This window comes from Diadema setosum, chromosome 22 (assembly GCF_964275005.1).
Source record: "Diadema setosum chromosome 22, eeDiaSeto1, whole genome shotgun sequence".
Lineage (NCBI taxonomy): Eukaryota > Metazoa > Echinodermata > Echinoidea > Diadematoida > Diadematidae > Diadema > Diadema setosum.
The window spans coordinates 7,908,699-7,921,511 of record NC_092706.1 but is presented as its reverse complement, the minus strand read 5'-3'; the positions used below and the strand labels follow the sequence as shown (position 1 = coordinate 7,921,511).

The 12,813-nt window shown below is 37.0% G+C and overlaps 1 protein-coding gene across 1 annotated transcript in view; it reads left to right on the top strand.

Moving 5' to 3' along the window:
- The window catches only part of LOC140245445 (cyclin-dependent kinase 14-like), a 111,730-nt gene that overhangs the window by 69,532 nt on the left and 29,385 nt on the right, over positions 1-12,813 (top strand). The gene's annotated exons all lie outside the window — the stretch shown is intronic.

Below are 12,813 nucleotides of genomic sequence, written 5' to 3'. Positions count from 1 at the left end.
AGGAAGCATTCATTGGCATTTGCACAATTCTCACCTAGGATAATAATAATAACTAGAAAAGCACTCTGAGAGCGCAGACCTCCGCCAAGCAGCTACTTTCCACCGATGATCTTGCTCTTCCCAAAGAGATTTTTCTCCTCTCCACCAATGGGGAAAAGTTCTTGGGGCTCTTCCATAGAGATCAGTGATTTCCACCCACAGGTATACATGCTGAGAAATCGCCCGATTTCCCAATATAGAAGCCTTTGTTATGTCATAAACCCTCAGCTGCGTGGCGCACCTCTCCCAGCTGCAGAAACTGGAACATGCACTTTAGTGAGCGTTTGAAAACCTCAAAAATGCGCAGCTTGAACTCCCAAGTTCATTGACCCTACCTGTCAAAATATCAAAAATCCTTCATAAATTCCCCAAATATTCTCGTATCACTACCAAAATTTAATCGTTTGTTACTTGTGTCATTCTCAACCTTTCCTGTAAGTTTCATCCAAATCCATTTACTACTTTTTGAGTTATTTTGCACAAACAAACCAATGGTAACGAAAACATAACCTCCTCCCTTGGCAGAGGTAATAATAGAGAGACTCTTATAAAGTGCTCATTCTACCTAAAAAGATACTCATGGTGCTGTGGAACAGAGTACATTAAAAAGTATCACATTACAACAGAGTATCACAGAAGATATAAGAACAATAAACAAACATACAATATACGTACATATATATACATACAGGTAAATAATCATCAATCTAAATTGAAAAGGTAGGTCTTGAGGTTCTTTTTGAAAGCATCAATAGAAGGTGCTTGTCGAAGAGATATTGGAAGGCTGTTCCAAAGTTTTGGGCCCATGTAGGAGAAAGCATGATTCCCCCCCTCCCCCCCCCCCCCCCCCGAACTATGCTTGATTCGAGGTACCTGTAATTTTTGTGAGTTCGATGAACGGAGATTTCGTGGTGGTTGGTGAAGATGAAGAGTGGTTTGAAGGTAGACAGGGGCAAATTTGTGCAATGTATGGTAGACAAGAAGAAGAATCTTGAAATAATGTTTTTCTACAGAGAGCCAGGGGCCGAAGTATTGGGGTAGTATGTGTATTTTTCTTCGTGAAAGTAAGTGATCTAGTGGCACAATGCATACAACCAAGTAAATTTGCAATCAGTTTTCTTTGAAAATTAATCATTGACCTAAGGTCTCTTCAGTGGTATGCTCCTCATGGCTGTGCAACCAAATGAACTGACATACTAAAATAGATTGGATCAGTGTGCTATATTTGTAGGGAGGTGGGATCATTGTAATCTGCAGATATGTGTTTATTTATTTATTCCTTTAATGCTTGTTACAGTGACAAGAAAATGAGCAGTTCCTGTTGATTATGTTTCGAAGCGTTTCGGATCTCAAAATGTTACATGTCCATGATAGTCAAGATTTTGTGATCATTTTTATTTTGGATTGTTTTAAAACAAATTTTGTTTTATCTGACAACCTGATTGATACCTAGTCAAAGTATGTACTTATTACTGTATGTCTTTCAAAAATGTTGAAAGAAGAGTTCTTTGATATTGCATTCATGTCAAGAATGATATTGGTGACCATATGTCTCAAGCAAATTGAAAAAAAAAAAGAGTGTACAAAAGCAAGAATAAGAATGATCAATCATGGACTGAAAACTTGATGGACGAGCTAAAGAAAGCAAAATCAATTCTCTTAGATTGAAATGTATATAAATGCAAAGGCAGGGTTGTACGAGAGCTGTAAATAGAATGTTTAAATCAGTAGAATGTGACATACAGAAGTTGATATATGTTCCTCTTTTGCTCTCGTCAAAAATGCCGAGACCCACTGCATTGCTATTATCCAGCAGGCAGCTCGGTTTCCTCCTGCCTAATGTGCGGCACGTTTGGTCGGCAGGTCTCAAAGAGCCGTATGGATGGCAGGATTGTTTGGGGCCATTATTGCACATAATATGCGGGAGTCTGCTTTCAAAGCGCTCGTGAGGTCGGGGGAGTTTGTTTGAATTTTTGCCATTTCCCCCCATCGTCATGTGCATTTCATTGGCATGCAATGCCCATTGCCAATCAGTGATCCTATAGCAGATTTAGGCACAGTCCGAAAAAGACATTTTGATTTGAAAAATCATCCATCATCATTTTGCAGCATGTAGAAGGATAGGCAAAAAGATGCCAAAACTGTGTAAAAAAAAAAAATGGAGATCTTGTTTACATCATTTCACTTGCCATTATTGACACCATGCAGAGAGAGAAAAAAATAATCTCTTAGGTTTCCAACCTCCTCTCTTGGTCGATATTTTAGGTATTTAATATTTTGTTTAGATCTTGAATTCTGGTGTTGATTGTTAGTCAGATTTTAAATCATACTGTTGTGAAAACTATTAAAGAGAACAGCTCTGATGATCACAGCAAATTTTTAAAGGTATTAATCGCTCCTTAATTAATACATTGAGGACAGTTTGATTTTGCTGCAACAGGCATTTCCCATAGACACCTGCTCGAGTATACTCAGGACTCGTCCTCAACAGGTTAACTCTGTCATTATCATTGGTAACTTTGAATGTATGCCATGACATTGGCATTTTGACATCATGGTAAGGAGAGGGGTAATGGGTACAGTGAATTGAGGAGTCTTTGCTTTGGAGAGGTGTTATAGTTTAAAGGCATAATTTACCATTGCAGATGAAACAAAAACCCAGCATTAGTGCTTCAAAGTAGTTCTAAAATGTGAGTTAGGCCTCGAAACAACCAGTGTAAAAATTTGAATCCATATAATTTTATGTTAATTGTTATTAAATACACAAAATGTGAATAATAGTTATGATAAAGATGTTTCCAGATTAAACCGTCTACAGTTACGGTTTATTGAGAAAAACACTGATATCTCCTTATATTTTAGGCTTTGTTGCGAAAATGTTATATGGTAGGATGTTTTGTGATACAACAGACCTACACATATGCATCAAATGTGATATCTTGAAAATTTTTGAAATCACTGAGCACTCCCAAAGGTAAACTGGACCTTTAAGACAGTCATGGGAAATGCCACAGCCATCTGGCATAAAATTTCTTCTTTCTTCTCTCTTCTCTTGTCTCTGATACTGCCTCTCTCACTGTTCGTCAGTTTGTTGTTGAGCTATTTCATATTGGCAAAAAAAAAAGAAGAGTCTGTAGATGTGGTCATTAGTTTGCTGCTAATACTCTTTTTCAATTTAAATATGATAAATATATATACTACATCTGATAATATATTAATTATGTTTGTAATTTTGAAAGTAAACTTAAATTGTGCATCTCTCTGTCATCTTTCTGGAATCACATCTGTCCAGTCAAGGTCTGGATGTATTTTCCCCCATTGGTTTTAGCTAGGTTGTGAGAGCACTTTCACAGTGTGATTAAAGGTGTGACCTGGAAAACTGGATGGATTTTAGGAGATAAACATTCTCCTGCTTTCAAATTGACTCTCGCCTGGGAACATACATATTAGTGTGAACTCTCACATGTACAGGTAATGCATATCAGGAGTTGTCTTAGGCCACATAGAATTGTGTTCACAGTTAACTGTCAATGACGATGCTCTGTTTCAGTGGCCGAATATTCCGCCATACTATAGCCACACCTAGAAACAGTGTACCTCATGAAACGTGATTACAAACCAGATCTTTTGTGAGTGTGAAAGTCATCTGTTCCTGATGATTATCTTGCAAAAGCATCTCCAGGAAACTGGAATTTTAGCTCTCTCCTCTCCTCTGATTAATCTTTTTTTTTTTTTTCTTTTTTTTTTTTTTTACCACGTGCAAGACCGGAATGTATCCAGACACTCCAACTGCTCAGTTTTGACCCATTTCATTTCTTTACTTTCTCCTTGTCTTCACAATACGTGATGAGGGTGGCCCTTTTCAAGAGGGCAGGATTTTGACTTAATCTATCAATATATATATGTTTGTGATATATGCCATACTGGGCTTCACCGTTATTAAAGGGGATGGCTAGTAATAACTGATCAGTGGGAATGCTAGGGATGATTGTTCCAATCCTTGTGGGATTAATTCAAGAGTACATTATATATCTATTGTTGTGTGAAAATTATTTGCTTCAGAATGGTCTCATATTCAAGTAATGTATGGTATATATATGTTTCCAGGTTAGCATGCCTGTTAGTGTCGGGGTGATCGTTAACGGGCCATTAACGATTGCCCTGTCACTGTACAGGCATGCTAACCTGGATCAATAGATACATAATGTACTCTTAAATGAATCCCACAAGGATTGGAACAATCATCCCCAGCATTCCCACTGATTCCAACTGATCAGTAACTAGCCACCCCCTTTAAATCAGTACATGGTATACTCTAGAAGTTATTCGCACTACACACACATAGTTGGTGCTGTTATTCAACCGAATAGATGTCACAAACTTGGCAGTTATCTTTAGTATAGCTTGTTTGTTTGGCTTGTTTCTTTTATTTGGAGGTAACGTTCTTTCATACACAAGATGCATTCAAATGTGACTGTTAGAGGAATGAACATTTGGGGAATTCCATGTGTAGTGATGATCCTGAGCATTGTATTGTAATTGTCCAAATTTTTCCCTGCTTGGATATTTCGCAAATTCCAGGAAGCGTTACTCTTTCTGGCGAATCAAATTCTTTTGGAAACTTTTTTTTACTTGTCCACCAATGACTGAAAAGTATTTAAGAATTATCTTGTGACCAGAGTATCATTGGGTTTTTAGACATACATTGTTTATGACCACCTTTCTACTGCAGAAATAGCTATTGATAATTACAGAAATATTATGTAATCATGGTTTCAAAACAGAGTATTATACATATGAAGTAATATATTAAAAGGAATGTGTGTGTCTTTAAATATATATGATGCATACCTTGTATATGTGCATTGTTTTTTCTTTCAGAAGATACACTTTGATTTTCCATCTCCTAGCCCTCTTTCTCAAACATAGTTTTCCATCAGGTCCAGATGTGTTTCTCTCTGACTTGTGCTTCATTTCATTTCATTTCATTTCATTTCATTTCATTTCATTTCATTTCATTTCATTTCATTTCATTTCATTTCATTTCATTTCATTTCATGTATTCTGTTTCAGCATGGCACAAGCTTCAGCCATGGCTAGCATATCAATGCACAAATAAAAACAAAACAAATTGAAACAGAGATAAAATGATTTGGTTTCCCAAATTATAATTACAGATGAATATACAAAATCATAGAAAAAGGAACAAATCTTTAAAAGATTAACTGTGGCAACTACAACACAAGATCACATATTAATACAAGTCAATTGAAAATAACTCTTAAATCATATCATATTGATATCATTATGTGGGATAACTGATCAAAACATTCACCACATTCTATGAAATGATTATTCAATTCAATTATGAAACATGAAAGCTAGCTTGTTTGGCTGTAAGCCCCGAGTAATCAGTGTTTGTGAAAAAGAAGCGGAGAACGGATTGAAGATAAGACCAGATGATGTAATGGTGCCAAATAAGAAAAGCGGGGTATGCCTATGTGATAAAAAAGAAGATTATATAATAATAAAAAAGAAGATTATATAATAATGTCTCTCAAGATCTAATTTGTTATTGAAACTATTAAATGTACTTTGATATTTAAGATCTGATGACAAATTATTCCACAATTTAGCCCAATAATAACTGAGGCTTTTTTCGTAAATTGAGTGTTTATCTTGAGCAAAAAGAAACTTCACCTCCTTGTCTGTTTCTCATACATGTACCATAGGTGTATATGATGTCTCCGTGTCCATAGTTGTGAGAAAGAATTAAGACGGTGAGTCATAGCGACTTTCTCAGTAAACATTTCTTTTTCTCTTAACCTATCATCTGATGGCCTTACAGCGATTCTTAACCAATCTCTTTCAAGATTCTCAAATCTTATGTTGACTTTGTTCTGTAACTAGCAAATTCCCAGAACCGAAAAATTTATATTTTACATTGTTCGGCATTGTTTGTTATCTATCGTAAATGGAAGGTGTGATAATTATTTGATATGCACATGACTTGTAGCTGTTGATGCCTTTTTGACCTCCCCCCCCCCCCCATGCACACACAACAAGTAAGACATAGTGCAAGTTTAGGTAGAGCGAAGTAATCTGGTCGTGTCGTGTGAAAGTCCGCTGTTTACATGCATTTCGTTTCATGTCAAGGTGTGTTTGAATGCCACTGTGTGATAATCACAGAGGAAGGTACCCATATGTGTCACCATTTTATTCCTGCACACTATAACATGGTAGGTATAGAAGATGAAGCATTACTCAAGTAAAGGACTGTGCAAATATACAACTCTCTTCAAATAGGAAAATATTTATCCCTTGTCACCATTGCTCTATCCCTTTTATGGCATTTTTCTTTTAAATTATGCTTGTTTGTTATCCAGAGTCATTCACTCACACACACATACATTACACACACACACACACGCATAGTTACATAATCATAGGAGTTACCAAATCCGTAGTTTTGAAGACAAATGAAAGACCTCAGTAAAGGTGATTTTAGTTTACGATTTGCTCCCACAGTTCATGCTTTATGAGCAATCCTGTTTTGAATTATCCTGTACCGTCCTTGAAATAGTCAGATAGACCAATCAAATTTTAATGTTGTTAGGTTTGTTCAACTTCCATGAGGATATTGGATGAAGTGCACCAGTCTGTGGTAGATATGGAATCTAAGACCCCATTTACACATATGACTGACGCCGGCATGAGGCCGGCCTCACGCCGCCTCGAACGTAAGTGTAAACACACAAGTGGACTGACGGCGGCTTGAGCCCGCCCCAGTTTCGGTCCACCTCTGGAGGTGGTTTGAGGTCGACTTCAAGGCGGCCTCACGCTGCCTTCACGTATGTGTAAACACAAAGCGGACTAACGCCGGTTTTCGAGAGTCGAGAGTCACGTGGGCTTGTTCAATACCGTAGTGCAGATACGTACGTAATTATTCATGATTTTGTTGACCTCGCGCGCGTCAGAAATCTGAACTTTGAATTACCAACTTGTCGTTATTAGAAATAATCAAATAAGTGCTTTTGTTTTGTGATTAATTTTGCTTCACTGGAGTCCTGCCGTACTGCGTCGATGAGTTTTCTGCTTATTCAGTCGTTCTGTATCCTTTTTTTTTTTGTTGTTGTTGTTGTTTTGTTGCGTTTGTGTAACTGTACTTGTAAGGTTTGTATTGTTTTACTTCGTATAGTCCCACCCAGTCAGACTCATAAGTCTCACCATGCAGACCGGCCAAGCCGCCATATATGTAAACGGGGGGTAGTCAAGCCGACTTCAAGGCGGCGTCCAGCTGACCAATCTGCTATGTGTAAACACACTTTCAAAATTTTTTGGAGGCGGCTTGACGCCGGCGTGAGGCCAACTCGATAAAGCCGGCCCATGTGTAAATGGGGTCCATCATATCTTTAAAATTCATCATAGTTTTACCACCGGAAGATGTTCAAAATTCATAGCTTACCACAGGAAGGATTTCTATTCGGGCAAAAAAAAAAAAAGACAGAAGAAAAAAAAAAAGATCGTAAAATTTGAAGGCCCCTGTAGTCTTGATTTTTTAGACATTATTAATTCTTACAGGAATAATCAACATATGAAAGGACAGAATTTAGAGTCTGTTTGAAGCAATACAATGAGAGTAGCTAATGGAAGTGATTATAGTCTTGATTGTAGCCTGTCATTCAGTCTTATCTATTAAACTTTAATGAACATGTTGCCATTTACTCGACAGTAGAGGCTTATCTTGTAGTCTAGGCAAATTTGTGGAGGGTGGACCAGCTGCCCTTTTAAATTATTAAATATTTACTTGAATTTCAGGATTCTTGATTTTTTTCCCCCATCCACTATTGATTTCCTCTGTCAGGAAGCAAAACTGACTACTCGACCGAGAACAAGGTTTTGGAATTTTTTGCTGGTTGGGTTTCCCCCAATGCCACTGTGTATCCTACCAAACTCCTCCCCAGCCCCCCCCCCCCCTTCTTCCAGGATGCTCCACTTCCAGTTAGCAGCCCCAGATATCCACTTTCTTCATACAACATTATGCTGGTTTAACCCTTTTACACATGAATTCAGCCCACTGCCACTCAACTAAAAGATCACCTCCGCTATTCGTAATATGTGTACGTGTCCATTTGTGCATTTGTCTCTCTGTGTATTTTGTGTATTTGCGTATGTGCAGTGTATACCTGTGTGCGTATGCGTGCATTATGTACGTTTGTGTGTATGTTAGGGCATGCGTATGTGAGGGATGTGGGTTTGTAAAGATGTGTATACATGCTTCTTTTCTGGTTCCTTACAATGCCTACATTATTCTTTTCTATAATATATATGTATGTATATATATGTATGTATATATATATATATATATATATATATATATATATATATATATATATGTATATATAAAATAATGATAATGATAATATTAAAAAGATTTTAAAAAACTCTAGGTATCATAGGGCTAATTGAGTCTTTATGTCCCTTTTGCAACCTTGAAAATTAGATTCCTTTCAGAATCTGGTATATTGTAGAGGTAAGCAATTCATTACCTTTCTTCAGAATGATAAAACTGGAAATATCTTACTCATAGATGGGGCAGTAATACTGTAGATTTCCAGTGAATTTATTGAGACCCCAACAGAACAGTTATTTCCAGTACAAAAGTGGAGTGTATTCATGATTGACATAGGGTAAGTTTTTCTCTTTTTTTCAGATGAAATTATCAAAAATACTGAGGTGCATTAGGAATGCACCTCAGTTTTTTTGATAATTATTACCGTATTCAAAGATTTTATGCAAGATGTTGGGAGACATTATTGTTCAGCCATGCAAAATTTCACAATGTCTGCTAAAGAGATATACGACTTTAAATGACAGGAAACGGGACAGACGATATATGTTCATCGTGTATATAAATCATTTGAATTTCCATTGTTTTGTATGATTTCGTTTTCCCCCAAAATCCGGGGGGGGGGGGGGGGAAGAAAGTCACAAAGTGAAAGTTCGGAGCTGCTACATCGTAAATCCCCATGATTCTACCGGAGGCTCTCTGAAAAATCAAAATTTTTCTTTACACCCCGACAATAGAATACAAAAGCTCCCTGAATTTGATTGTTATTTTTGAGAGACCTGACAGACACAAGTCGGTTCCTGGTTTACTCTTTGGAATCTCCCTGATTTTTGATGTGTGAATGTTGGCAGCCATGACAGTATTATGCCCCTTACAACTCCATTTGCAAGTAATTGCTCTTGCTTTCAGTGTACAGTGCACTTCAGTTATAATGAACACAGTTATAACAAAATTCTCATTACAATAAAATACCAATTTAGGCTCCAAAATTATTTGATCTACATATCTTTACATAGAGTACTTTACTATTGTGCCATATGACCAAAGAAAACAGCCAGTCCAAAGGACTTTGTTATAACGAGAATTGCCGGTACCAAGGCAATGAGTTTTTCGTTCAGAATGTCATGTAGTTAAGCTTGACTTGATTTACTTTTTTCACGTACCATGCATGGATGACCATTAAGTGTACTGGGTCTTCACAGAAATCTGGAGGAAGCTTAAGAAGTGAATGTGTGGGTTACTGCCTAACCTGTTCTGTGGATACATTGTAGTCATGAAACCTAAAGGAAACCAAAACCCAAATGCAAATGTGGATTGAGTGAAAGCACAAATATCAATAGAACACATCATTAAAAGTGTGAGGATAATTGGACATCACTCAAAAGTTATGAATTTTCAAAGTTTCAGTGCCGTCATCACTAGATACGGATACTACTAGACTTCATGATGTCCATTCTAGTTTAATAGATCAGATATAAATCATATTTTGTTTTATTATTGGCTGACATCACAGCCCACCTGCAAGAGCTGTCCACTGGTTAACCCATTGAGGACAGACTAATTTTGCTACAACACGCATTTCCCACAGACACCTGCCCGAGTATACTCGCGACTCGTCCTCAATGGGTTAAGAAGCATGGCTCTATGTGTTCTGTACACTTCATCGGAATCTGACACTCTACTAGTTCTAGAATAACATGGAATGCATGGAGTAAAGTATTTTATAAATTTTTGTGATTGAGGGAATCCCGTGATTCAGTTGTAAACTCTGGAAAGATATGCACAATGAACCAGGATATATTCTTTTTTTGGGGGTGTGGTACAGAATGTAGAAATAGTCAACTTTTTATATGAAGTCTTTTATGTTCCTTGACCATGCACATGACGGCCAAAATAAAACCAGCTTCCTTCTCAAGGAAGTGGTCAGCTGCGTGATCCCGGTCAGTCTGGGTGGGCGTCATTCTCGAGCTTGCCGTCTAGACCTTCCCCATCACGTCACATGACCATCATCACGTAGTAGCCGCACAGATCCTGCATGAAGTGAAACTGTGGCTCTTGAATCTAATGAGGATGCGACAAGCGGGCATGGTTTTGGTTTCATTTGTGACTATATCATTAGGCCATTACAGTGAATGAAGTGAAATGAGCAGTAAACCTCTCTTATTGGTCCAATTAGAGCAGGATTTTTATGTACGGATGTAAACGTGTCCTTTGATTACCAAACACTGAGTGGATCATCTCTTCATTCAGGATGTTAGTGCATGAAACAGATTAATTACAAAGAAGAGATCATTATGTGATGTATTCCTGTTCCGGAGGTCAGTATGTATTGTTCGTTCTGATGAAAGCACAGAACGTTGAATTCAAATTTGTAGCTCACGTTGACTTTGGGTGGAGTTCCTTTAGACTTTGAGATTTTAGAGATAGAAATTTTGTTTATGCATACTAGTGTTTTGCAGCACTAAATTAAACTTCTTTCCCAGTTAAATCATTTAGCTATTTTTAAATAGTAAATGCAACTTCAGTTCCGTAGATGATTTTCCGTAGCCTGTGTAAAGCATTTTCCAGAATCATGTGAGAAAAGACATGAGGAACATATATAATGCATTGAATACATAAGTGAGTTCAAAATACACAAAGAAATTATTAAGACTATCTAAGCACATTGTTTCTGTAATAATGTTAATAAAACAGGTTTTATTACTTCCATGAATTGTCAAGCAATCTATCGTGATGGTTATAAAGTGGGAACACCTAGGTATTAAGAATGTGACCATACGACGAGTTTTGTTTTTTTTGCAAAAAGAGATAACTTCATTCTTGTTTAGATAGTTAAGTTTAAAGCTACTAAAAATACCCCTCCCCCCCCAAAAAAAAAGGGGGAAAAAACACCAATATGAAACTATGGGTATTATTCATCATAACTTACACAGGAATATCCCTTTGTATGTTACAAGTGATGTATATCACTGGAAAGCTTTCATTTTGCTTTATCTGATGATGGGTGGACTTTAGAAATGTTGAAAATGGCGCCTAGCCAATTTTGCGATGAAGTTCTTCATGTAGACCTTGCATGTGCTAAAACAGAGAATAGGAAACAACAACATATATATCTGTAAAGGTATCGTAACTAGAGATTGTGGAGACAATACAGTTCCCAGGGGCACTTGGATCCTTTGCTTAAAAAAAAAAAAAACAAAAAACAGTGTGCAGTCTCATAGTCATGGCAGACAGCCAGAGATGAATCTGTAAGTATTGAAAATAAAAAATAAAAAATATAGGCCCTGGTTATGAATAATGAGAAAAACATGGAGAGCACCCGTGACACACAATTACCCAGGATGTTCACTTTTAACTTTCACTTTGTCAATGTTAAGTGAAAGTGCTTTTTCACCGTGCTTTGGTGGAATTTTACTCCTGAAATGAGTAAGCTGAAGAAATATCTACTTGGTCTCTTCTTTTTTTTCTTTTTTCTTTTTAAAATTCATCCTTCCTTATGACTTTGTTCTTTAAATAGTAATTGACATCAAATAACAACCCCCCTCCCCCACCAAGTTCCATTGAATTTCTGGCTATTAAACGAAAAAACAGAAATGACCTTGTTATGAGAACATGTATGACTGGATGTTAGCATTGTACATATGATGCCTTTCTACAGATATCAACCCATAGAAAGACATAGAAAAGTCTAATCATATCTCAATGCTTAACTATTCTTTATAAATTCCTGGTCACAATATTCATATGATCTTCTATGTCCAGTTTTTGCCAGCAATTTCTCTGCAATAGTTTTATTCTGTTCAGCATGTTGATTCAAAATCTTTTTCCCACAGAGTATATATTGCATCTGAAGCATAATTATTAATTCATATAAGAATTTGACCACTATATTAAAGATTCAGCAAATGAATGGTAACATCATTGGCCTCCCCCATGCCCCCCCCCCCCCCATTTTTGCATTTGCTGCCCCTGGTAGTTGGTGTGGGGTTTTTTTTCAATGTTCTCCCAATACTAAGCAATGCTAGAGGTTTGAATAAGGATATGATATACATATATTTTGTTCTTTATCATTGAAAGTCAATGGAATAGATTCTAATGTTTAATGTGATGCTGAAAACAAGAAAAGTGTTACTTCACTCCATGCATAGAGAGCTTCAGGCTCAGCAGAGTTTGAAACAAGTAGAATACTGTTCATTAGTACATTGTATGTGCTCCAAGAAAACATCAATTAGCCATGCGATATAATGAGGATGATGAAGAGAATGATTCTTGGGAATGTGCACGATTTCCTAACCCGGGGGTTTCATTTGCTGTTTTTGGGCCGACGTGAATACTTCTGTAGCTTTTCACACCCTTCAGATGGAACACTCTGCATGTTCTCTTCTCATCCCAGTCATCATCATTATAATACCATTTTTTTCTCG